We start from the raw sequence: 25,562 nt of genomic DNA, 5'->3' as shown, positions 1-25,562 counted from the left end.
AGGGATTCAAAGGGAGGAGAGAGGGATCTAAAGAGGTAGAGCTGCATGACACAAGTGGGGCCCATAAGTTTAATACTGGGAAAGTGATCAAAGGAGGATAAGAAAAAGAAAAGCATAATCTGGGGATAATAAGATAGCAGGAAATACAGAATTAGTAATTTTCCTTTCTTTTTTTGCCCTCAAAGAGTTTACATTTTATTTTATTATTATAGTTTTTTATTTACAAGACATATGCATGGGCAATTGTTCAGCAATGACAAATGGAAAACCTTTTGTTCCAACTGTTCCCCTCCTTTCCCTCCCCCCTTCCCCCAGATGGCAGATTGACCAATACATGTTAAATGTGTTAAAGTATAAGTTAAATACAATATATGTATACATGTCCAAATAGTTATTTTACTGTAGAAAAAGAATCAGACGTTGAAATAGTATACAATTAGCCTGTAAGGGAAATAAAAAATGCAGACAGACAGAAATAGAGGGATTGGGAATTCTATATAGTGGTTCATAGTCATCTCCCAGAGTTCTTTCACTGAGTGTAGCTGGTTCATTACTGCTCTGTTGGAACTGATTTGGTTCATCTCATTGTTGAAGAGGGCCATGTCCATCAGAATTGATCATCATATAGTATTGTTGTTGAAGTATATAATGATCTTCTGGTTCTGCTCATTTCACTCAGCATAAGTTCATGTAAGTTTCTCCAGACCTTTCTGAAATCATCCTGCTGGTCATTTCTTACGGAACAATAATATTCCATAATATTCATATACCACAATTTACCCAGCCATTCTCCAACTGATGGGCATCCACTTAGTTTCCAGTTTCTGGCCATTACAAAGAGGGCTGCCACAAACATTCTTGCACATACAGGTCCCTTTCCCTTCTTTAAAATCTCTTTGGGATATAAGCCCAGTAGTAACAATGCTGGATCAAACGGTATGCATAGTTTGATAACTTTTGGAGCATAGTTCCAAATTGCTCTCCTAAATGGCTGGATGTATTCACAAGAATTACTCATTTTAACCATGAATGTGAATGGGATGATCTCCCATAAAACAGAGGCTGATAGCAGACTGGATCAAAATTCAGAACCCTACAATATGTTGTTTACAGAAAACACATTTAAAGCAAGGAGACCCATATTGAGTAAAGGTAAAAGAGCAGAATCTATTATGCTTCAGGTGAAGTCAAAAAAAGCAGGGATAGCCATCCTTATCTCAGATCAAGCAAATGCAAAAATTGATCTAATTAAAAGAAATAAGGAAGGAAGCTATATCTTGCTAGAGTGTAGCATAGACAATGAAGCAATATCAATACTAAACATATATGCACCATGTGGTATAGCATCTAAGTTTCTAAAGGAGAAGTTAAGAGAGTTGCAAGAAGAAATAGACAGCAAAACTGTAATAGTGGGAGATCTCAACGTTGCACATTCAGAATTAGATAAATCAAACCACAAAGCAAATAAGAAAGAAATTAAAGAGGTAAATAGAATATTAGAAAAATTAGGTATGATAAATCTTTGGAGAAAACTGAATGGTGATAGAAAGAAGTATACTTTCTTGTCAGCAGTCCAGGGAAGCTATACAAAAATTGATCATATATTAGGACATAAAGACTTTAAAATTAAATGCAGGAAGGCAGAAATAGTAAATACTTTCTTTCCAGATCATGATGCAATAAAAACTACATTCAACAAAAAGTTAGGAGTAAATAGACCAAAAAGTAATTGGAAACTAAATAATCTCATCTTAAAGACTGATTGAGTGAAGCAGCAAATTATAGACACAATTAATAATTTCACTCAAAATAATGACAACCATGACACATCATACCAAAATTTGTGGGATGCAGCCAAAGTGGTAATAAGGGGAAATTTTATATCTTTAGAGGCTTACTTGAATAAAATAGAGAAAGAGAAGATCAATGAATTGGGCTTACAACTTAAAAAGCTAGAAAAAGACCAAATTAAAAACCCCCAATCAAATACTAAACCTGAAATTATCAAATTGAAAGGAGAAATTAATAATATTGAAAGTAAAAAAAAACCTCTTGAATTAATAAATAAAACTAAGAGTTGTTTTTTATGAAAAAACAATAAAATAGATAAACTTTTAGTAAATCTGATTAGAAAAAGGAAAGAGGAAAATCAAATTGTTAGTCTTAAAAATGAAAAGGGAGAACTTTCCACCAATGAAGAGGAAATCAGAGAAATAATAAGGAGATACTTTGCCCAACTTTATGCCAAAAAAATTTGATAACCTAAGTGAAATGGATGACTACCTCCAAAAATATAGGCTTCCCAGATTAACAGAGGAGGAAGTAAATTGCTGAAATAGTCCCATTTCAGAGAAAGAAATAGAACAAGCTATTAATCAACTCCCTAAGAAAAAATCCTGAGGACCAGATGGATTTACATGTGAATTCTACCAAACATGTGAAGAACAATTAGCCCCAATACTATATAAGCTATTCGAAAAAATAGGAAATGAAGGAGTCCTACCAAATTCCTTTTATGACACAGGTATATTACTGATACCTAAACAAGATAGGTTGAAAACAGAGAAAGAAAATTATAGATCAATCTCCCCAATGAATATTGATACTAAAATCTTAAATAAGATATTAGCAAAAATACTACAGAAAATCATCCCCAGGAAAAAACACCATAATCAAGTAGGATTTATACCAGGAATGCAGGACTGGTTCAATATTAGGAAAACTATTGGTATAATTGACCATATTAATAACCGAATTAACAAAAACCATATCATCATCTCAATAGATACAGAAAAAAGCATTTGATAAAATCCACCATCCATTCCTATTAAAAACATTTGAGTGCATAGGGATAGATGGGTTTCCTTAAAATAATCAGTAGCATCTATTTGAAACCATCAGTAAACATCATATGTAATGGGGACAAACTGGAAACATTCTCAATAAGATCAGGAGTGAAACATGGTTGCCCACTACCACCATTACTATTCAATATTGTATTAGAAATGCTAGCTTTGACAATAAGAGTTGAGAAAGACATTAAAGGAATTAGAGTAGGTAATGAGGAATCCAAATTATAACTCTTTGTTGATGATATCATGGTATACTTAGAGAACCCCAGAGATCCTACTAAAAAGCTATTAGAAATAATCCACACCTTTAGCAAAGTTGCAGGATACAAAATAAACCCACATAAGTCATCAGCATTTGTATATAGCACTAACAAAATCCAACAGTTAAGAGTTACAATGAGAAATTCTATTTATAGTAACTACTGATATATATAATAAAATATGTATTTTATTATATATATTAATATTATATTATGATTTAATAATGTATTATAATAATATAATATATAATAATTAACATAATTAATATTAAAATATTTAGGAATCTATCTGCCAAGGGAAAATCAGAAACTATATGAGCAAAACTACAAAACACTTTCCACACAAATTAAGTCAGATCTAACCAATTGGAAAAATATTAAAAGCTCTTGGATCGGGTGAGCAAATATAATAAAGATGACAATTCTATCTAAACTAATCTATTTATTTAGCGCTATATTGATCAGACTCCCAAAAAACTATTTTAATGACCTAGAAAAAATAACAACTAGGTTCATGGAAAAACAAAAGGTCAAGAATTTCAAGGGAATTAATGAAAAAAAAAAATCAAATGAAGGTGACCTAGCTGTACCAGATCTAAAATTATATTATAAAGCAGCAGTTACCAAAACCATCTGGTATTGGCTAAGAAATAGACTAGTTGATTAGTAGAATAGGTAGGTTCAAAGGACAAAACAGTCAATAACTTTAATAATCTAGTGTTTGACAAACCCAAAGACCCCAGCTTTTGGGATAAGAACTCACTGTTTGACAAAAATTGCTGGGAAAATTGGAAATTAGTATGGCAGAAACTAGGCATTGACCCACACTTAACACCATACACCAAGATAAGGTCAAAATGGGTTCATGACCTAGGCATAAAGAATGAGATTATAGATAAATTAGAGGAACATAGGATAATTTACCTCTCAGACCTGTGGAAGAGGAAGGAATTTATTTATTTATTTTTATATAGCTTTTTATTTACAAGTTATATGCATGGGTAATTTTACAGCATTGAAATTGAAATTTTTTTTCCTTTTTCCTCCTTTTCCCTCCACCCCCCTTTTTAGATTGCAGTTGACGAACATGTTAAAATGTATTAAAGTATAAAATAAATACAAAATAAGTTTTTTATATGTTCAAAAGTTTTTGCCAAAGTCGGACCAAATAGTTAAATTACCGTGAAGGAAAATCAAAACGCAGTGATATAAATAGAGAGATTGGGAATTTTATGTAATGGTTTTCCACATCCCCGAGTTCTTTTACTGATGATTCATTATTGCCCCATTTGGAATTATCTTTGTGTGAAGAGGGCAGGTCCATAAATTGATTCAATAGTATTGTTTTGAAGATATAATGACTTTTTCCCTTGCCATTTCACTCAGCATCAGTTCGTGTAAGTCTCTCCAGACCTTTCTGAAATCATCCTGTTGGTCATTTCTTACTGAACAATAATATTCCATAATATTCATATACCACAATTTATTCAGACATTCTCCAATTGATGAGCATCCACTCAGTTTCCAGTTTCTAACCACTACAAAGAGGGCTGCCACAAGTATTCTTGCACATACAGGTTCCTTTCCCTGAGGAAGAAATTTATAACCAACGAACTAGAGATCGTTATTGATCACAAAATAGAAAATTTTGATTATATCAAATTGAAAAGTTTTTATACAAACAAAACTAACGCAGACAAGATTAGAAGGGAAGCAATAAACTGGGAAAACATTTTTATAATCAAAGGTTCTGATAAAGGCCTCATTTCCAAAATATATAGAGAATTGACTCTAATTTATAAGAAATTAAGCCATTCTCCAATTGATAAATGGTCAAAGGGTATGAACAGACAATTCTCAGATGAAGAAATTGAAACTATTTCTAGCCATATGAAAAGATGCTCCAAGTCATTATTAATCAGAGAAATGCAAATTAAGACAACTCTGAGATACCACTACATACCTGTCAGATTGACTAGAATGACAGGGAAAGATAATACAGAATGTTGGAGGGAATGTGGGAGACAGGGACACTGATACATTGTTGGTGGAATTATGAATACATCCAGCCATTCTGGAGAGGAACTTAGAACTATGATCAAAAAATTATCAAACTGTTTATACCCTTTGATCCAGCAGTATTACAACTGGGCTTATATCCCAAAGAGATTTTAAAGAAGGAAAAGGGACCTGTATGTGCAAGAATGGTTGTGGCAGCCCTCTTTATAGTGGCCAGAAACTGGAAACTGAGTGGATGCTCATCAATTGGAGAACGGCTGAATAAATTGTGGTATATGAATATTATGGAATATTAAGAAATGAACAACAGAATGACTTCAGAAAGGCCTGGAGAGACTTACATGAACTGATGCATAGTGAAATGAGCAGGAACAGGAGATCATTATATATTTCAACAATAATACTATATGATGATTAATTCTGAAGGACATGGCCCTCTTCAACAATGAGATGAACTGAATCAGTTCCAATAGAGCAGTAATGAACTGAACTAGCTACACCCAGGAAAAAAACTCTGGGAGATGACTATGAACCACTACATAGAATTCACAGTGCCTCTATTTTTGTCTGCCTGCATTTTTTATTTCCTTCACAGGCTAATTATGCAATATTTCAAAGTCCAATTCTTTTTGTACAGCAAAAGAACCACTTGGACATGTCTATATATAGTATTTAATTTATACTTTAACATATTTAACATGTATTGTCAACTTGACATCTGAGTGAAGGGGTGGGGGGAAGGAGGGGAAAAGTTGGAACACAAGGTTTTGCACTTGTCAGTGCTGAAAAATTACCCATGCATATATCTTGTAAATAAAAAGCTATAATAATAATAATAATAATAATAAATAAGCAAAAAAGTAGAATTCATCAAAAAGAAAAAGATACAAAAGCTAATTGAAGAAAATCATACATTAAAAATTAGAACCAAGCAAATGGAAGCAAATGACTCTCGGAGACATCAAGAATCAGTCAAATAAACTAAAAAGAATGAAAAAATGAAAGAAAACATAAAATATACCACTGGAAATCAGCCAACCTGGAAAATAAATCTAGAAGAAACTACTTTAAAATTAGTGGTTTACCTGAAGGTCACAACCAAAAAAAGAGCCTGGATAGCATTTTTAAAGAAATCTTTAAGGAAAACTGCATTGATATAATAGAACCGAGGTCAAAATAGTCATTGAAAGAATCCATCAATCATCTCCACAAAGAGATAACAGAAAGAAAACCCCTAGAAACTATGTTGAAAATCTCCAAAATGATAATTTCAAGGAAAAAAAAATTGCAAAGCGCTCACAGAAAAAAAAAATCAAGTAATAGAAGTTACAAATCAAGATTACCCAGGAGCTGAAACAATAATCCACTACCCAGCAAGACTGAGCATCATCTTTCAGGGGAGAATGTGATTCTTTAATGAAGTAAGGAACTTTCAATCATTTCTATTGAAAAGACCAGAACTAAACAGAAAAGTTGATCTTTAAACACAGGGCACAAGAAAGCATGGAAAGATAAAGGGAAAGGGGGACAAAAACATGTCCCTGAAATATAAACTCTTGCCAAAGAGATCCTTCAACTCTATGAAGTTTAAACAGTCAGATAAAATTTGAAAATCATGTTATGATTAGCTAAGCTGCCAGGAAAAACTTAAATATATATTACATATATACTCAAACACAGTAAGAATCTGCAAAATGGATAATTCTTTATGATAACATTGAAAAATAAGAGCACAAGGTCAAATATTTAAAATGTAAATATATAATAAAATAAAATGTAAACTCATATAGTTAGGTTCTAAAAGAAAAATAAGTATTTATGTGGGTCAAGGGAATGGCATGGCTGTAATGTTCTTCCCAAAGAACTTAGGCAATTGATAAACTGCAATTTCCAAGAGGGAAGAGAAATGGAAATAAAAGAACTTAAACTCAATCTTTATAGATAAATAAATACGTAATTCATACATAATATATACACAATATATGCCTATATATGCCTATATATGTACATTTGTATATGCCCATATTTGTGTGTCTACACAGATATGTACATGTATACATATATATCATGTTTTATAGGTCTGTCTATATATGCATGTTTATATGTATGCATGTATGTATGTGTACACACACACATGCATACATACAGAGTCTGTATTTCAATTCCTAACCTGTAAAATGAGAGGATATAAATGAAGTGAATAATCTTCATTGTCCTTGCAAAGTCCAGATCCTACTAACCAACAATGAAAATACTTCAAATTTAAGCTGATATATTTTTGGGGATTGTTGTTGAGTCATTTTAGTTGTATCTGACTCTTTGTGACCCTATTTGGGGTTTTCTTGGCAAACATACTGAATTGGTTTTCCATTCCTTCTTCAGCACATTTTACAGATGAGAAACTGAGGTAAATGGGGTTAGATAATTTGTTTATGGTCACACAGCTTGTAAGTGTCTTAGGATATTTGAATTCAAGAAAATGAGTTTTTCTGACTTCAGGTCCATGTACCACTTACCTGCCCACGATGATACTTGTTGAAATACAAAAGATTTGTTCAAAAATGAAAATAGGTGACCTTGAAAGATAATGAATTCATTATTATAGGAAGTTTACTCTTCTTTAAAATGGAGATCATAATACTTTGAATACTTACTTTAAAAGATTGATGCATTTATTATATATTAAGGTAGGAAGAATATTTTACAATGCTTTAAATATTAAACAAATATAATTCAGAAAAAACATTATTTAAAAGTTAAACTGTTCATTTCCCTTGATGGGCAAATGGTACTTAAAAATCTTGTGAACTAAAATCTTTTATTAGGACAGTTAGAGGGGACATATATAGACAGAGTGTAGATAAATCAGTTTAAAGTGATGAAATCAAAGAAAAAAGATATTAAGAGGCAGGAAAAAATATTGTATGGAGAAGAGGAAAGGGAGATAAATTAGATCACATGAAGAGGGACAAAAGACCTGTTCCAACAGAAGCAAAGAAGGGAGGGGGATGAGCAATGTGAAGCTTAATCTCATCAGTTTTGACTCAGAGAGGAAATACCATATTCACTCAGTTAGGGATAGAAATTTAAAGAGATAGAAGTATGAGGAGAAAAAGGAAAGAAAAGAGAGGAGCTACATAGAAGGGAGGGCAGAAACACTAGGAAAAAGAGGTAAGAGAAAAGAAGAGAGGTGATAGAAGGGAGAGAAGATTGAGGGTGGGGTGGATTAGAAACAAAACACTAACAAAGAAGGGCAAAATAGAAAGAAAGAACAAAAGTATACATGGGGAGAAAATAGAATGGAGGAAATTACATATCTACTAATCATAATTATGAATGTGAATGGGATGAACTCTCCTGTAAAAGGGAAACAAATAGTTGAGTGGATTAAAAACCAGAATCCCACAAAATATTGTTTACAAGAAACACATTTGAAACAGAAAAATACATATAGAGGAAAAAAAAAACAAACAGCATCAGAAATAAACTTACCACCAATGAAAAATTAAAGCAATAATTAGGAGCTATTTTGCTCAACTGTATGCCAACAAATCTGACAATCTAATTGAAATAGATGAATATTTACAGAAGCATAAATTGCCCAGACTAACAGAAGAGGAAATAATAATAATATAATATATATAATAAAATAATAATAATAAGAGGGACATAAATAGTCCCATTTTAGAAAAAAAAAAAAAAGAAACTGAACAAGCCATAAATGAATTCCCTAAGAAAAAATGTCCAAGGCCAGATGGATTTACAAGTGAATTGTACCCAGCATTTAAAGAACAATTAATTCCAATACTGTGTAAACTATTTGGAAAAATAGGCAAAGAAGTCCTGTTAAATTTCTTAAATGACACAATTATGGTGTAATACCTAAACCAGGAAGAGCCAAAACAGAGAAAGAAATTTAAAACCAATCTCTCTAATGAGTATCAATGTAAAAATTCTAAATAGGATATTAGCAAAGCAATTAAAACAATTTATCAGCAAGATAATACACTATGACTAAGTGGGATTTATACCAGGAATGCTGGGCTGGTTCGGTATCAGAAAAAAAAAAAACAAAAACAACTATTGGCATAATTGACTATATGTATAGCAAAACTAATAGCAATCATATGATAATCTCAATAGATGCAGAAAAAGCTTTTGACAAAATACAGCATCCATTCTTATTTAAAATACTAGAGGCCATAGGGATAAAGAGAACTTTCCTTAAAATAATAAGAAATATCTCTCTAAAATCAACAGCAAGTATTATATGTAATGGGATAAAACTGGATACATTCCCAGTAAGATCATGGGTGAAACAAGGAGGCCCATTATCACCAATATTGCTCAATACTGCACTAGAAATGTTGGTTGTAGCAATAAGAAAAGAAAAAAGAAATTAAGGGAATTAGAATAGGCAATGAGAAGATATAACTATCACTCCTTGCATATGACATGGTGGTATACTTAGAAAATCCAAGAGAATCAACCAAAAATCTATTTGAAACAATTTATAGCTTTAGCAAAGTTTCAGGATATACAATAAATCCACACAAATTGTCAGCATTTCTATGTATTATTAATGAAGTCCAGCATCAAGAAACAGTAAGAGAAATTACATTTAAAATAAGTGTAGACAAGATAAAATGTTTGGGTGTTTACTTGCCAAGACAAACCTAGGAACTATATGAATACAAGTATAAAACACTTTTCACACAAATATAGTAAAATCTATATAATTGGAAAAATATCAATTACTCAGGGGTAGGCCAAATTAATATAATAAAAATGACAATTCTCCCCATATTTGTCTAATTATTCGGTGCCATACCAATCAAACTGCCAAAAATTACTTTATAGAGCTGAAAAACTTACAAAAGTCATCTGGAAGAATAAAGGGGCAAGAATATCAAGGGACTTATTAAAAAAATGCAAAGGATTTGTGGCCTAGCAGTCTTAAACCTAAAACTCTATTATAAAGCAGAAATCAATAAAATCATATGATACTGGCTAAGAAACAGAATTGTCAATTGGTGGAATAGGTTAAATACACATGACATAATAATCAAGGACTAAACCCCCAAATTCTAGCTTCTGGCATAAAAACTCACTATTACACAAAAGTTGTTGGGAAAATTGGAAAATAAGTCAGAAACTCAGCATAGTCCTACATCTCATACCCCATGTCAAAATAAGGTCAAAATCATTACAGGATTTAAGCATAATGGGTAATACAATAAGCAAATTAGAAAAGAAGGGATACTTTACCTATTAGATCTTTGGGGAAGGGAGAAATTTATGGCCAAAGAAGAACTGGAGAATATTATGAAATGAAAAATGCACAATTTTGGTTACATTTCAATTAAAAAGTTTTTTGCACAACCAAAACCAATGCAGTCAAGATTAGAAGGGAAGCAGAAAGCTGGAGAAGTTTTTTATAGCCTTTGTTTCTGATAAAGATCTCATTTCTAAAATATATAAAGAAATGAGTCAAATTTATAAGAATACAAATCATTCCTCAATTGATAAATGTTTAAATGATACGAACAGATAATTTTTCAGAATGAAATTAAAACCATATATTAGTCATATGAAAAATGCTCTAAATCACTATTGAATAAAGAAATGAAAATGAAAACAACTATAGCATACCACATCACACTTCTCAGATTGGCTAAGACAGGAAAAGATAAGGATAAATACTGGAGGGGATGTGGGAAAATTCGAACACCAATGTACTGTGGTTGGAGTTGTGACATGATCCAACCCTTCTGGACAGCAATTTGGAACTACACTCAAAGAGATATAAAACTGCATACTCTTTGCTCTAGCATTACCACTACTGGATCTGTATCCCAAAGAAATTAAAAAAAAAAAAAAAACAGGAAAAAGGCTCCACACATGTAAAAATGTTTGTACCATCTCTTTTTGTGGTGGCAAAGAATTGGAAAATGAGTAGATACACATCAATTAGGGAATGTCTGAAAAAGTTATGGTATATAAAAAATAATGGAATATTATTTTTCTATAATATGTGATGCCAAAAATGCTCTTGGTACTCTTTAAGCAATTATTCTGAGTTATAAGTACTACTGTACATGAATAAATTCAGCAAATTTAAATGAAGGGAATAATGTAGATATTTCAAATAACAGGGTTAGCTCAGTCAGTAAGTCAGTCAGTTAATGATTTTTATTGAATACTTACTATAGAGTATGTACTGGTGATTCAAAGAAAGGTGAAAACAAGGTCCCAGTTCTCTTACAAGGCAGTATGCAAATAACCCAAGTATATAAAAAATAAATGCAGCATAATGGAAGGATGTCTCAGAGAGCAGACACTTGCAAGCATGAAATGGAGGAAGGGTGAAAAGACATGTGAAGAAACAAACAAGTTCTCTAGAAAAGTGATGTAACTTTTGAAAGAAGCCATAGAAATTGAGAAGCAACAATGGAGAGGAAGAGCATTCTAAGAATGGAGTTCAGGCAATACAATAGAAGATGAAGATTCTTGTATGAGGAAAGATAAGTAAACCACTAAAAGTGAGCTATATATTATGAAGAAGAGAATAAACTGAAAGAAAACTGAAAGTAGTGACGAAAAGTAGTATTTCTATTTAGTCTTAGATAGAGGAGGGAACCATTGGATATTATTGGGTAAGGAGATAACATAGTCTGAACTACTCTTTACAAAAATGTCTTTAGCAGCTGATCATTTGGAATTGAGAGAAGACTGAGACAAAGAGATGAGGTAAAGAACTAGTTTAGTGGTATAAATGAATGGTGACATTGAAATAAGAGGAGAAAATGATGAGGAATAATATGTAATATTATAAGTGTAAAATGACAAGAGCTGCTAATGCATTAGGTATATCAGGGAAGTTAGCGCAAGATGACAGTGAGATAGTGGAATTAGATGTCCTGAACAATGATGTTGAGCTGAAAAGTAACAAGGAAGTTGAGAAAAGGACAATATTTTGGAAGAAGAAAAGATAACTAGTTTTGTTTTGGGTACATCAAATCTGGAAAACCTACCGAACCAATTCAATATATTTAAGATGTAGCTGGCAAAGGAGGACTGATTCCGAAATGTGGCATTAGGGCCACCCCACAGTGAATAATACAGATACACAGATTTGAAAATGGTTAAATGTCAGTGAGCAGAGAGAGAAAGAGAGAGAGAGAGAGAGAGAGAAAGAGAGAGAGACAGACAGACAGACACAGACAGACAGACAATGACACAGACAGACAGAGACAGGCAGAAAAGAGAGGGGGGAAGTCTTTAGTACAATAGTTTGCTTTGAGAAGTTATAAGTTCCAACTTTTGGGGTCTTCATGAAGATACTGGACAACCACTTATCAGATATGTTATGGTAGGGTGTACTTCATATATGGTTGAACTATATGACCATTAGGAATGCATCCATCTGTCAAAATATGTGATTCTATGATTCACAATAGTTAGAAATTCAGCTTAGAGAGAAAGGCCCTAGCAGCTGGTGAGAACACCTGTGTGTGGTCAAACAGTTTCAGAGACAAGGAAGCTAAGACCCAATTAGATCAAGTGCTTTCTAATAGGTCACATAAGTCATAAATATCAGAAACAGGCTTTGAACTCAAGTTCTCTAACTATAGAGCCAGTGCACTTTTCACAGTATTATTCTGTCACAATGAACTAATATAAAAGTGAACAATTAAAACAAGTAAAATTTGATGAATGAAAATGACTAAGATATCACTATAAATAACTCATAAAATAGTCTAGCATAGAAATTAGTTCTAAAATTGATGTTTATCACCTCTCCACATCCTATGCTCAGTCTCCCATTTCCTCTACCCTTTTTCTGCTATATTCTCCATCATCTCTATTTTCTATCTCTATCAATCTTTACAGTCCCCTTTCTCTTTTATTAAAGGAAATCACAAAATATGCTTTTTTTTCCCAGATGCAAGCATCCTATCTAAAAAGAGTGACTAAAACTTGAATATGGTATGACTTTAAAAAGCCTTGAGAAATATTTCATTCCTGAAGCTTGAAAAATATTATTTTTAATCTACAATTTACTTCACATTTTAAATTCATCTTGATTTGTATACTTAATTTATACTATCAATAATTATAATTATAGTAATAACAACAAGAAATGCCACTAGATGATTGCATTTTTTCCCCTTCCAAAATATGGGAAGAAAGGGTTAAGATTCTGAGAATGATTAAACTTTATCTAGTATGTTAATTATTCTTCTATCTGCTTTAAGTATCCTCTTAATGAAAGTCATTTAAGACTTTGAGTTTCATGCACATAAACCATATGCATATACATATACATGTACACACATACACATACACATATGGACAGACATATATGTGTATACATACATATATCTGTATATACATCAGTTGACTTGTTATAGATATGAAATTTCTGAAATACATTTCAATGGATCACATGTCTGCTGAGAAAATTGTTCAAACATAACTACACATAAATAAAATAAGGAGGTATAAGAGACTATGCTAGATCTATGTTTCTCTTATATGGATATATAGATACATGTGCATCTCTGTGTGCATAGATGGATATATGACATATATATGTCATACAACTACATTGGCAAATGTATATTGATTATCAGAAGGTAGCTGAGATATAAAAAATGAAGCAAAAATTAATTCCAGACTTGAAGAATTAATTTTTTTGCAACAGAAATGAGTCATTTTTTGAGCTAACAACATTCTAAAAAGAATGATTTCATAAGAGTCTTGAAATTGAACTGTACAAAGGAGAAAAAACACAAATACCATGCATTTTTCATCTCTAAGCACAAATGCCTAATAAATATGATCTAATAAAAAGCACACAATCTAGATAGCAGAAATAGTTTTTTATGTAATGGAAGTTCTTCATTTATTTGGTTTATAGAATTTAAAAAAAGATATTTTGTACTATTAAAATTTGGTACATTTTCTAATATATACAAAATTTGTTAATGGGATCCTTCCGTCATTTTGCAGATGGAGAATCTGAAGTCAAGAGTGCTTTAATGATGCTTTCAAAATCAGAGATAAATAGTAGAAAAGTTTTGATTTAAACTGAAGTCTTTTGACTCCAAATCCATTGTTCCCGGCTGTTATAAATATTATTAAGTACAATTATTTTATTCCCCAAATAGAGCTTATCAGAAAAGTACAAAGAAACTTTAAAAGTCATCCCATCAAGTACTCATACTTTGTATATGAGAAAACTGAAGCCTTAAAAAAGAGAATTTATATGCCAAATGCCCCACGGGGGAAAAGATCAATATTCTAATCCAAGCCATCTATCTCCAAGGTCTATCATTTTTATGTTACTCCCAAAATACAAGCTATTTCAGACATTTATAACATTAGCATTTTAAAGTGAGAATTGCAATTATGATTGATTTCTAATCTATGACTCAATATTTGTAGCCACAGAAGTGATAAAGATGTAAATGAATTTGTAACTTCATAATTTGAATATTCCTTGAAATGTTGCTGATCATAATTTATCAAGGCCTGTCCATACTGCAAAACTCTAATTCACTTCCTTCCTAAGTTGATTCAAAAGAGTCCATCTAAAGAGGTGTAGCCTGACTTAATTTTCTCCAGAAATTCCAAGGAACTCAAAGGGCACTTTGGCTCTTGATTTCAGGGTCATATAGACGGAAAAGTACTTAACGTGGTGTCAGAATAATGGAGTTAAATCCTCCTTTTGCCACCATTTACCTGCTTCATCTTATGTAAGTCATGTAGACTTGTTTTTTCTCCTTTTTCTCAACTATTGAATGAGACAGGTTTCCCTAGAAGGCCCAATGGTCCCTTCTTTCTCTAGAGCTCTAATCCCTTGTCATGTAACTAGACTTTCTGTTATATAATTCCCTGAAAACATTTCCTTTTCAAAGTTTTGCATATATCATATGTTGTAACTTGCTTTCATCCACCCACCAAGCACCTCTCTATTGTTATTTTTGTGATACTCAATTTCAATTCTTTAAAAATTGTGTTCCATATATTCCAGCCAGAGTAGATTGCTATAACATAGTTATTAAAATAAAATAATTTGTTTTTTTGGAGATGTTTATGGTCATAAAAGGGATCAAAATATTCTGACATGAAAGAAGCATAACTTTTGTCTTATTAACTTTGTGGAAGGACTTCTTGCCTATTTGTACTGTCTGTGGATGTTGATACATACTGAAAGTTTGCTATATAGTCTGTAAAGTCAAATCTATATAATGATCTGGGCAATATTTTTCATCTACTTAATCTTTTTTTTTATTAATGGTCAAGCTGAATATTTAACTTGGTGCAGATATTTTCCAAGAGATTCTGCAATAGTATTGATTGAATAAATCACAAGAAATACACATATATATATATATATATATATATATATATATATATATATATATATACAGAAGATATGCCACAAATTCTAGTATGCAGAAAATAAGAAGATACCTTGTATTAAAGTCAAAGCTTTATCATTCTTAAGCTCAGATCTAGACTGATACATATTATTGGAAGCAAGAGACCACCAAACAGGTTTGGTCTAAAAAGTTTTAGTTTCATGTTTGACAAAACCAATCTTTTTGGTTCTGTTCCAGTTGTTAACAATGCAAAAGGTGCCGATAATTTTTTAGTGCTATTCTAATTTGTTGACAGTATATAATCACATCTTAAACTCAAGCACATGTAATAATAAATAGTACACAAATGTACATATATACATATACATTTTCTGTATATATAGATATATACATATACACATATACATTAGACATAGGTCTGAGTAAAACATAATGAGTAAGACTTACCAATGACAGGGAAGAGTCCTGATATTGTACATCATATTGCAAACGAATATGGTTCATCCAATCCATAATCTCTGATAATGTTCCTTGCTGAAATATCTGCTATAACCATCCATATCTAAATAAGAAACATACAAAAAACATGTCAAAATACTGAAATTTTATGTTTAACAGAAATCATACCTAGCTCATATGATAAAAAAGACCTCTCATTTATAGCTCATTTCAACTAACAAAGCACCCTCCTCAAAATAGTCCATTATAAAAGAAGCATCAGCCTTTTCCATATTACATAAGTATATTTATAATATGCTCATATTTAATATTTACACATATTTATATATGTAGATATAAAGTAGACTTGAGTCATGTATTTATTTTTAACATTCACTTTTTATAAATTTTGAGTTCCAAATTCTTTCCCCACCTCCCACTCTCCCCAACTTGTTAAAAAGATAAGCAATAAAATATCAATTATACATGTGAAATCATGTAAAATAAATATCCATATTAACTATTTTTTTTTTAAATAAGAAAATATATGGCTCAAAATCTGGACTCAGACTTAATCAGTTCTCTTTCTAGAAATGTATGATATTTTTCATTTTTAGTCCTTCAGAATTGTCTTGGATCATTGCATTGATCAGAATAACTAAGTAGCAGCATTCTTATCTCAGTTTCACAGATAATGAAACCAAGGCCCAGTGAAGACATCTTGCACAAAATGACTTCGTGGGGGAGGAGGTGTTATAAACTCCAACCCAAGACCCTGCACCAAAATCACTTATCTCTATTCACTATATCATAATTTTTTCCTAATTATAATACACCAATTAGTGGCAAATAAATGTGAGTTTATTGTGTATTCCTTTCAGTTACAGTATAAACATTTCAGGAGTAAAACTAGAAATATAATTTTATCCCTTCTTTCTGCCTCACCCCACCAAAAAATCAAGGCTGAAGTAGCTACACAATGAATGCTTGTTAACAAATTAAAAATTGAAATTTAGAAACATGCTTAGATGAATAAATAACATAAATTGGAATTACAATTGTAAGTTAATTTCCATTTTTTTCTCTTTCAGAATCAGAAAAGGGTAGGTGGTAATCTATAATAAAATGATATGGAAATTGTTTGAAGAGGCAATAGAAGATAGATTCTTTAAAAGCTTTAATTGCATGAAGAATAAAAAGATAAAATAATGAATAAGCTAGTATGCAAGCCATGGAATAAAGAATAAAAGTCCAGAATGAATGAAAAATAATATATTTAATTAAGATGATGAAAGAAACATATCTATGTGTATCTATTTATCTATCTATCTATTTATCTATCTATTTTATACTCTTTTGTTTTAGGAAAAACGTATAAAAAATAAAAATAATAAACCACATAAGTTGAAGGGGTACAGAGGCAGGGGATCTTGCTTATTCACTTAATTGAGAGAGAAAAAAAGATAGATTGAATGATACCTTGCTATAAAAGAAAAAAGAAAAAGAGGAATTTGTTGGTTAAATGAAATCCAAACTGGGAATGGATGACATTTGGAAGAAGTGGTGAAAGAGAGGGAGAATCTGTATGAATAATATTGTGTTAAGGAAAAACAACCTCCAAAAAATACTTTATAAAGAAGCAACATCCAAAATAAAATTGAATTCAGAAAAGCAAAAACATTAAAGGTAAATAAAAAAGACAAACCTAACTTTCATAATTTTAAATGTAAATGCATTCAATAATCCAAAAAAATATTTTAAAATGATATTTTGAGTAAGAAAAAAAAATTCCTGAATCTATACTCCCTGGCCTAGGAAGAGAAATAGGAGGCATAAATATGATATCCACATTATGCCAAAGCTACTCATATAAATGTATGCAAAATGAATAAAAAGTAGATACAAGATATATAGTAAAAGGGAGGTAATAGATGAGGGAAAAATGAAAGGCCTTCTACAGAAGCTATCATTTAACTGAGTGTTGAACAACCCTATAGATTTTTTAGTGATGAGGGAGAAAATTTCAAGCAGATGAAGCACTTTGTATGAAAAGGGGAAAATAATCATAGTGTTCCTATACTATAGAGGCAGGGAAGATGAACAATATGTTCAAAGGCTGGGAAGATAAGCCAGGCTAAGAGCTTTGAATGTCAAAAAGAAGAGATTATATATGATCCAAGACATCATAAATAGACATTCAAACTTATTTTATAGGGAAAGAAATGTAGTGAGCTCTGAGACTTAGGAAGGCACTGACTCAGTAGTACTTATAATTCTTCAGAGAATGAATGGAGATTTGCAATTGAGCTATTTAATATAAATATTAGAGAAATTCTTATTCTTTTGGTGGTTGACAAGCAGAAGACAAAGATTATTTATAGTATTTTATTTCAAAAGGATATATGCCTCGCCATTCAATTTTTCCTGCAATTCCCTCATTCTCCCCACTACACACAGTGACTGAATTTATATGAGAACAATCTTTTAATGATTTCCAGAAAAACCAATCCTGTGAATATATTAAACATGATAGCAATCCATTAAGAAACAAGGTTAAATTTCTCACCCAAACAAGTTTGTGGCCCAAATTCATGATTTATTTCATAAATTTTGCTACTTTTTTCATAAACTTTCCAGATACATATTTCATTTTGCAAGAAAATCCCAAGGGAAAGAAATATAAAGTATAAACTTCATAATTTCAAGAAAGTAAAATAATTTCATTCTTAGAAGCTTTAAAATAACACTCTGGGTAGCAGTCAATTTAATCGGTGACCATTAAGAGAGATTCTCAAAAGGTATTTTAAGATTAAAAACATTTTATGAAAATTATTCACTCTTAAAATATAATTACATTTAATCTAATATGAAAAATGCCATTCATACAAATTGCACCAATAATCAATTAACTATCAATGAGTAATCTTAAAAACAATTTACTCCTGACAAATTTTTGGCAAGTTCAGTACAACCACTTAGCCATTAAGGGTAATGACAGCAAGGCATTTACTTGAATGTGCTATTAATTACCAATTATGTGTCTTTTACTAATAATGCAAAATAAAGATAAATGACTTTTGATAAAATTTATATTCTCTTATCCCTTCACTTATGATGTATCATTCCAAGGAATGTACTTTATTCCCTGAACTAAAACATACAACAATTAATAAACTTGGGCTTTTCAGGTGGTGAGTAAAGAGAATATACTCTAGCTTTACAATGCAGAAAAATAAATTAATAATCAAAGAAAGTCCCAATCATTTTTTAAAATTTTTCCTTTATAAAAAGAGCTAAAAACTTGTCTTGGCAATAGGTAACACAAGAAGCATTGTTTTAGTATCCATACTTATTTAGTCAATCATTCAACTAACACACACACACACACACACACACACACACATACATTAGGCATTCAACATAACAGTACACCTACAGCCACATAATTTTCTCTAACTGAATTAATGGATAGCAATCTTTACACCTTTATATATTAAATTCAAAGAATTAAGTTAGAGATGTTATTAAATAATCAAAAGATACAGAAATGTAAGTACTTTACCCCTATAAAAATCACCCCAACCAATATAATTTCCCAATGATAGTAGTAATTCTTTGTTTGGGAACAATTTGAAATCCCATTCTTTTATGGCAGAAAGTCTAGTCACTACAGGATAAATAAATGGTTCAATGCTCATCCCTTGACTTCTTGTGTTCAAACTAAAATCTCCTTGGAATAACCTCACTTTTCTTCTACTTATGGATGCTCAGTACTACTACACTGCTTTACCACTGCTCTACCTCAAAACTGTGGAGACACTGGGCTATATGACCAATCAATCTTCATAACTCTTCTCATCCTCAGGCATATTCCTCTATCCTCAGACACAATCAATTCTTCTTGTCTTTGGAGTCAAAATATTCAGAAATCCTGAACTCTGTTTCTAATTAATTCATTTAATCTTTCTTCTCTTCTTCCAAGGTCACCCCAGCTATTCTATAAAGGTTCCTAAAGAACTCTTCTCACAAACATGCAATGCATTTCCAATTTGTAATGTTGTTATTATGAAACTAACTATCCCCTGCAATGATTATTCACCTTATATGGTCCAAGGAACCAATCAAGCACTCTGTGCAGGATATGTTTACAAAAATTATGGGAATGATTCCAAACCACATATTCAAAAGCACAAGTTTGATCTTGTATAATCAAGCAGAAGGGTAAAAAGTTCATTTACTCTTGTGTAACTACATACATAGATACAATCACACAAATATTAATATTATAACACAAATAGAGAAAAAGATTATTTATTATTTTTAAAACATTGTTTAAGAAGATAACAAACAAAATGCAAGAAAAACCTCCTACTAATATTCTATAGTACTCTAGATGTGTTCCACGAATGGGATTGTAAAACTGGAATCTCTTAGATATACAGTTCTTATAGGATGCACAGAAGAGTGATTATTGAGTTCTAATATTGCCTATTCCACGTCAGGTGAAACACAATTGAGATTTCACAAAACTAACAGGAAAAAAAAACATAATTTGGTTTAGTTTGTGCATTAAGCAGTCTTTAAAAAGTAATTTACAAATTTATTATGAATATATGATCATCTTCTTTAACCTTTCTTTTTTTTATTTATTTAATAGCCTTTTATTTACAGGTTATATGCATGGATAACTTTACAACGTTAACAATTGCCAAACCTCTTGTTCCAATTTTTCACCTCTTACCCCCCACCTCCTCCCCTAGATGGCAGGATGACCAGTAGATGTTAAATACATTAAAATATAAATTAGATACACAAAAGTATACATGACCAAAACATTATTTTGCTGTATAAAAAGAATCAGACTCTGAAATATTGTACAATTAGCTTGTGAAGGAAATCAAAAATGCAGGTGGGCATAAATATAGGGATTGGGAATTCAATGCAATGGCTTTTAGTTATCTCCCAAAGTTCTTTCTCTGGGCATAGTTGGTTCAGTTCATTACTGCTCCATTGGAAATGATTTGGTTGATCTCGTTGCTGAGGATGGCCAGGTCCATCAGAACTGGTCATCATACAGTATTATTGTTGAAGTATATAATGATCTCCTGGTCCTGCTCATTTCACTCAGCATCAGTTCATGTAAGTCTCTCCAGGCCTTTCTGAAATCATCCTGTTGGTCATTTTTTATAGAACAGTAATATTCCATAATATTCATATACCACAATTTATTCAGCCATTCTCCAATTGATGGACATCCATTCAGTTTCCAGTTTCTAGCCACTACAAAAAGGGCTGCCACAAACATTTGTGCACATACAGGTCCCTTTCCCTTCTTTATAATCTCTTTGGGATATAAGCCTAGTAGTAACACTGCTGGATCAAAGGGTATACACAGTTTGATAACTTTTTGAGCATAGTTCCAAACTACTCTCCAAAATGGTTGGATTCGTTCATAACTCCACCAACAATGCATCAATGTCCCAGTTTTCCCACATCCCCTCCAACAATCATCATTATTTTTTCCTGTCATCTTAGCCAATCTGACAGGTGTGTAGTGGTATCTTAGAGTTGTCTTAATTTGCATTTCTCTGATTAATAGTGACTTGGAGCATCTTTTCATATGACTAGAAATAGTTTCAATTTCTTCATCTGAGAATTGTTTGTTCATATCCTTTGACCATTTTTCAATTGGAGAATGGCTTGATTTTTTATAAATTAGAGTTAATTCTCTATATATTTTGGAAATGAGGCCTTTATCAGAACCTTTGACTGTAAAAATATTTTCCCAGTTTATTGCTTCCCTTCTAATCTTGTCTGCATTACTTTTGTTTGTACAAAAACTTTTCAGTTTGGTATAATCGTAATTTTCTATTTTGTGATCAGTAATGATCTCTAGTTCTGCTTTGGTCATAAAGTCCTTCCCCTTCCACAGGTCTGAGAGGTAAACTATCCTGTGTTCCTCTAATTTATTAATAATTTTATTCTTTATGCCTAGGTCATGAACCCATTTTGACCTTATCTTGGTGTACAGTGTTAAGTGTGGATCAATGCCTAGTTTCTGCCATATTAGTTTCCAATTTTCCCAGCAATTTTTATCAAACAGTAAGTTCTTATCCCAAAAGCTGGGGTCTTTGGTTTCTCAAAGACTAGGTTGCTATATTTGTTGACTGTTTTATCCCTTGAACCTAACCTATTCCACTGATCAACTAATAGATTCCTTAGCCAATACCAAATGGTTTTGGTAACTGCTGCTCTATAATATAGTTTTAGATCTGGTACAGCTAAGCCACCTTCATTTGATTTTTTTTTCATTAATTCCCTTGAAATTCTTGACCTTTTATTTTTCCATATGAATTTTGTTGTTATTTTTTCTAGGTCATTAAAATAGTTTTTTGGGAGTCTGATTGGTATAGCGCTAAATAAATAGATTAGTTTAGGTAATATTGTCATCTTTATTATATTTGCTCGCCCTATCCAAGAGCATTTAATATTTTTCCAATTGGTTAGATCAGACTTAATTTGTGTGAAAAGTGGTCTGTAATTTTGCTCATAAAGTTTCTGATTTTCCCTTGGCAGATAGATTCCTAAATATTTTATATTATCAGTAGTTACTTTAAATGGAATTTCTCTTTGTAACTCTGACTGTTGGATTTTGTTAGTGATATATAAGAATGCTGATGACTTATGTGGGTTTATTTTATAACCAGCAACTTTGCTAAAGTTGTGGATTATTTCTAATAACTTTTTAGTAGAATCTCTGGGGTTCTCTAAATATACCATCATGTCATCGGCAAAGAGTGATAATTTGGTTTCCTCATTGCCTATTCTTATTCCTTTAATCTCTTTCTCAGCTCTTATTGCCAAAGCTAGCGTTTCTAATACAATATTAAATAGTAACGGTGATAGTGGGCAACCTTGTTTCACTCCAGATCTTATTGGCTGAATAATATATGCCATTTTTTCCCTTCTCAGTTAAAAATGTTTCAGTATAGATTTGATTTGAAAAATAATTGTAAGGAAGCACACCCTGGTCACTCTCTTATAGGAAAATATTATCCTGGTCAGTATCAGCTCTACTTAAGAAAATATAGAAAAATAGAACACTATATTGTATACTATCTTTCTTATCTCCCTTTCCCTGTATATTTTTGTATGGATAAAATCCAATTAAATGAATAAATGTTATTTAAATGAGAAAAAAGATGTCAAAATGGATACCATGTACATTTAACAGAACAAGTCAAAATGAGGATTAAAAAATTCTATTTTTGTGCATTTTCTGTTTGTATAATCCCATCCTTCTTGTGCCTGTTAGAGAAACTGCCTACTTTTTGACTTGGGCCTAATTCATTTCAGGTCCCTAGGAGTGTTACTACACATCTGGAAATCCCTCCAATTCCTGTTTTCAAAAAGCCCCTAAACTTGAGTAACAATCCTACTGTATCACTTTGTTGTTCAAATTCCTATCCTTTGGATTTTCACTGTAGACCAGGTAAGCACATATTCTGAACATTTATTCTTATTTTTTCATTAAACTTAACCTCTCCTATGCCTCAATCTCTTCCCATTCTTTCTCTAAAACCTATTTCAACTTGACTAATTAGCTAAATTAAAATGCCTTTTTAATTTAAGGTACTATGCAGGGGTAGTATGCGAGAGTATATGTGTGGATAGAATTTGTGCAAGAGAAATGAGATAATTCCTATCCTCAGAAAGCTTAAATTCTACTATGGGGAAGTACCATCTTCAAGCATAGGTAAATTCAGTAATGTACAAAGTTATTTAAGATAACAAATTAATAATGAGGGGAAACACTAAAAGTATTTTAAAGCAGGTGAATTTTAAGTTGAGCTTTGAAAGGAATCGAAGGTTCCAAAATATTTTGAATTTGAAATGAGACATAAATAGTCTTCTGAGGGGAAAAAAAACCTTTTAATAAAAATAGTTTTTCAAAAGTGGAATAAAATAAGATTCCTTGGGAGGTTGTAAATTTCCCCACTGTGGATATATATCTATATCTATATCTATATCTATATCTATATCTATATATAGAGAGATTAGATATAGATATAAATCAAAAGCCACATAATTCTAGGACAGGCATGTTATAGAGAGAATTCTAGTTAATTAGTTTCAAATTACATTTAAGAGCCCTCCCAATTTTAAAATTCTGTGATTTCTGTAGCATTCCAAATACTCAGTTCATTACAGTTCACATTGATTCACTGCACAAAGAAATAAATTGTTGCTATTTGCCATCAAAGAACTATTTTTCTCTTTGAAATGAACTCATTGAAAATTCATTGGACTTGAGACTTCAAGAAATAGTCACTTGTATCTACAATATCTAAAACTGCTACAGTTGAAGTACAATTTTAAAGAATTAATAAAAATATAAATACATTTGAAGAGGTGTATATAATCTTTAAAAATGAATTAACAATTATTTCTTTAATCTAATATTCTTAGAGAACTTGTATATTCACTCTGTATTGCATTATGATACAGTACTACAGATTAGGTTTGTTATAAAAAACAGAAGTAATTATAGCAAACCTAGGTGAAGAACAATGGTTAAATGATATACTAAGAAAATACAAAACTAAAGGAAAATATTAATCTTTTAGATAAGAAAAAAGTAGCATTCAAACTCATTCATTTAATCTTCACATTTTGAATTGAGTATAATTTAAAAATAAATCTATGAAATAACAATCATTGAATATAACTGTGTTCATGATCAACCATGACCCTCATTAATTCACAAAAATCATCTGACATCTAGTCATTCCCTTTCTACCCCCTTTTCCATATCCTTTCTGTTACTTCTCAAATATATTTTGCTAAACTAGATATTCTGATTCATCAAATGCATTTTTGCTAAAAAAAAAATGACTCAAAAATGGACTCATTTTGTAAATTAGTATAATCATTAGGGAGTCAAAGGCAACTCCTTCAACAGTTTTTCTTTCCTATTTGATACAAAACAGTTAGATTTAAACCACAGACATGGCATAAGTATTGTTAAAGTTTACAGAATTTAGCAAGAATGTTGGTCCCATAGAGCAAATGAAGAGTTTATTAATGAAGACATATAATTGAGGTCGATTTGTACATTTTAATGATATGTTTAGGGATTTTTTTTCCATTGTAGAGATGAGCTTTTTAAAAGTTATCCCCTCCAACAAAAACTCCTTTGCTAGTTTCTACACTTTGCTGTAGTTGCACTTTCCATTTTATAATGGAAAATAGGAAATTCAAAATTATGGGAAAAAAACCTCCTCTCTGAGATTATATGTGTGCACACATGCATATATCATAATATACAGTATATATCTACATTATTGATCTTTATTTTAAGTGGTTAATATATTAGTTTGTGTGCATGTCACTGGTTATAATTCAAATGGAAAAAAAATGCTGTGTCCAAATATGCTCTCTTCAAACCTTAGGAATAGTTTTATTCCTATACATTTTTCAGTCATAAACAACTGTGCTTTATTTGCCTTTAATTTAAAAGTATTCTAATTAAATTTATTCTGTAAAGATAAAATTCACTTATAAAAAGGCAGAAATCAATAGAATTTTCCTATAAAATTTAA

General features: G+C 31.3%; 1 protein-coding gene across 2 annotated transcripts in view; it reads right to left on the bottom strand.

The window, feature by feature from the left end:
- Positions 1-25,562, bottom strand: part of CHRM3 (cholinergic receptor muscarinic 3) — a 616,899-nt gene that overhangs the window by 386,064 nt on the left and 205,273 nt on the right. For both annotated transcript variants that reach the window (XM_003767793.3, XM_031966949.1), the window contains exon 2: positions 15,970-16,084. The gene's annotated coding sequence lies outside the window, so the exon portion shown is untranslated. The remainder of the gene's footprint in view (positions 1-15,969; positions 16,085-25,562) is intronic.

The sequence above is a fragment of the Sarcophilus harrisii genome, chromosome 4 (genome assembly GCF_902635505.1).
Source record: "Sarcophilus harrisii chromosome 4, mSarHar1.11, whole genome shotgun sequence".
NCBI classification, from domain to species: Eukaryota; Metazoa; Chordata; class Mammalia; order Dasyuromorphia; family Dasyuridae; genus Sarcophilus; species Sarcophilus harrisii.
Note: the sequence above shows the minus strand (reverse complement) of the source record. Positions and strands in the feature narration are given on the sequence as shown.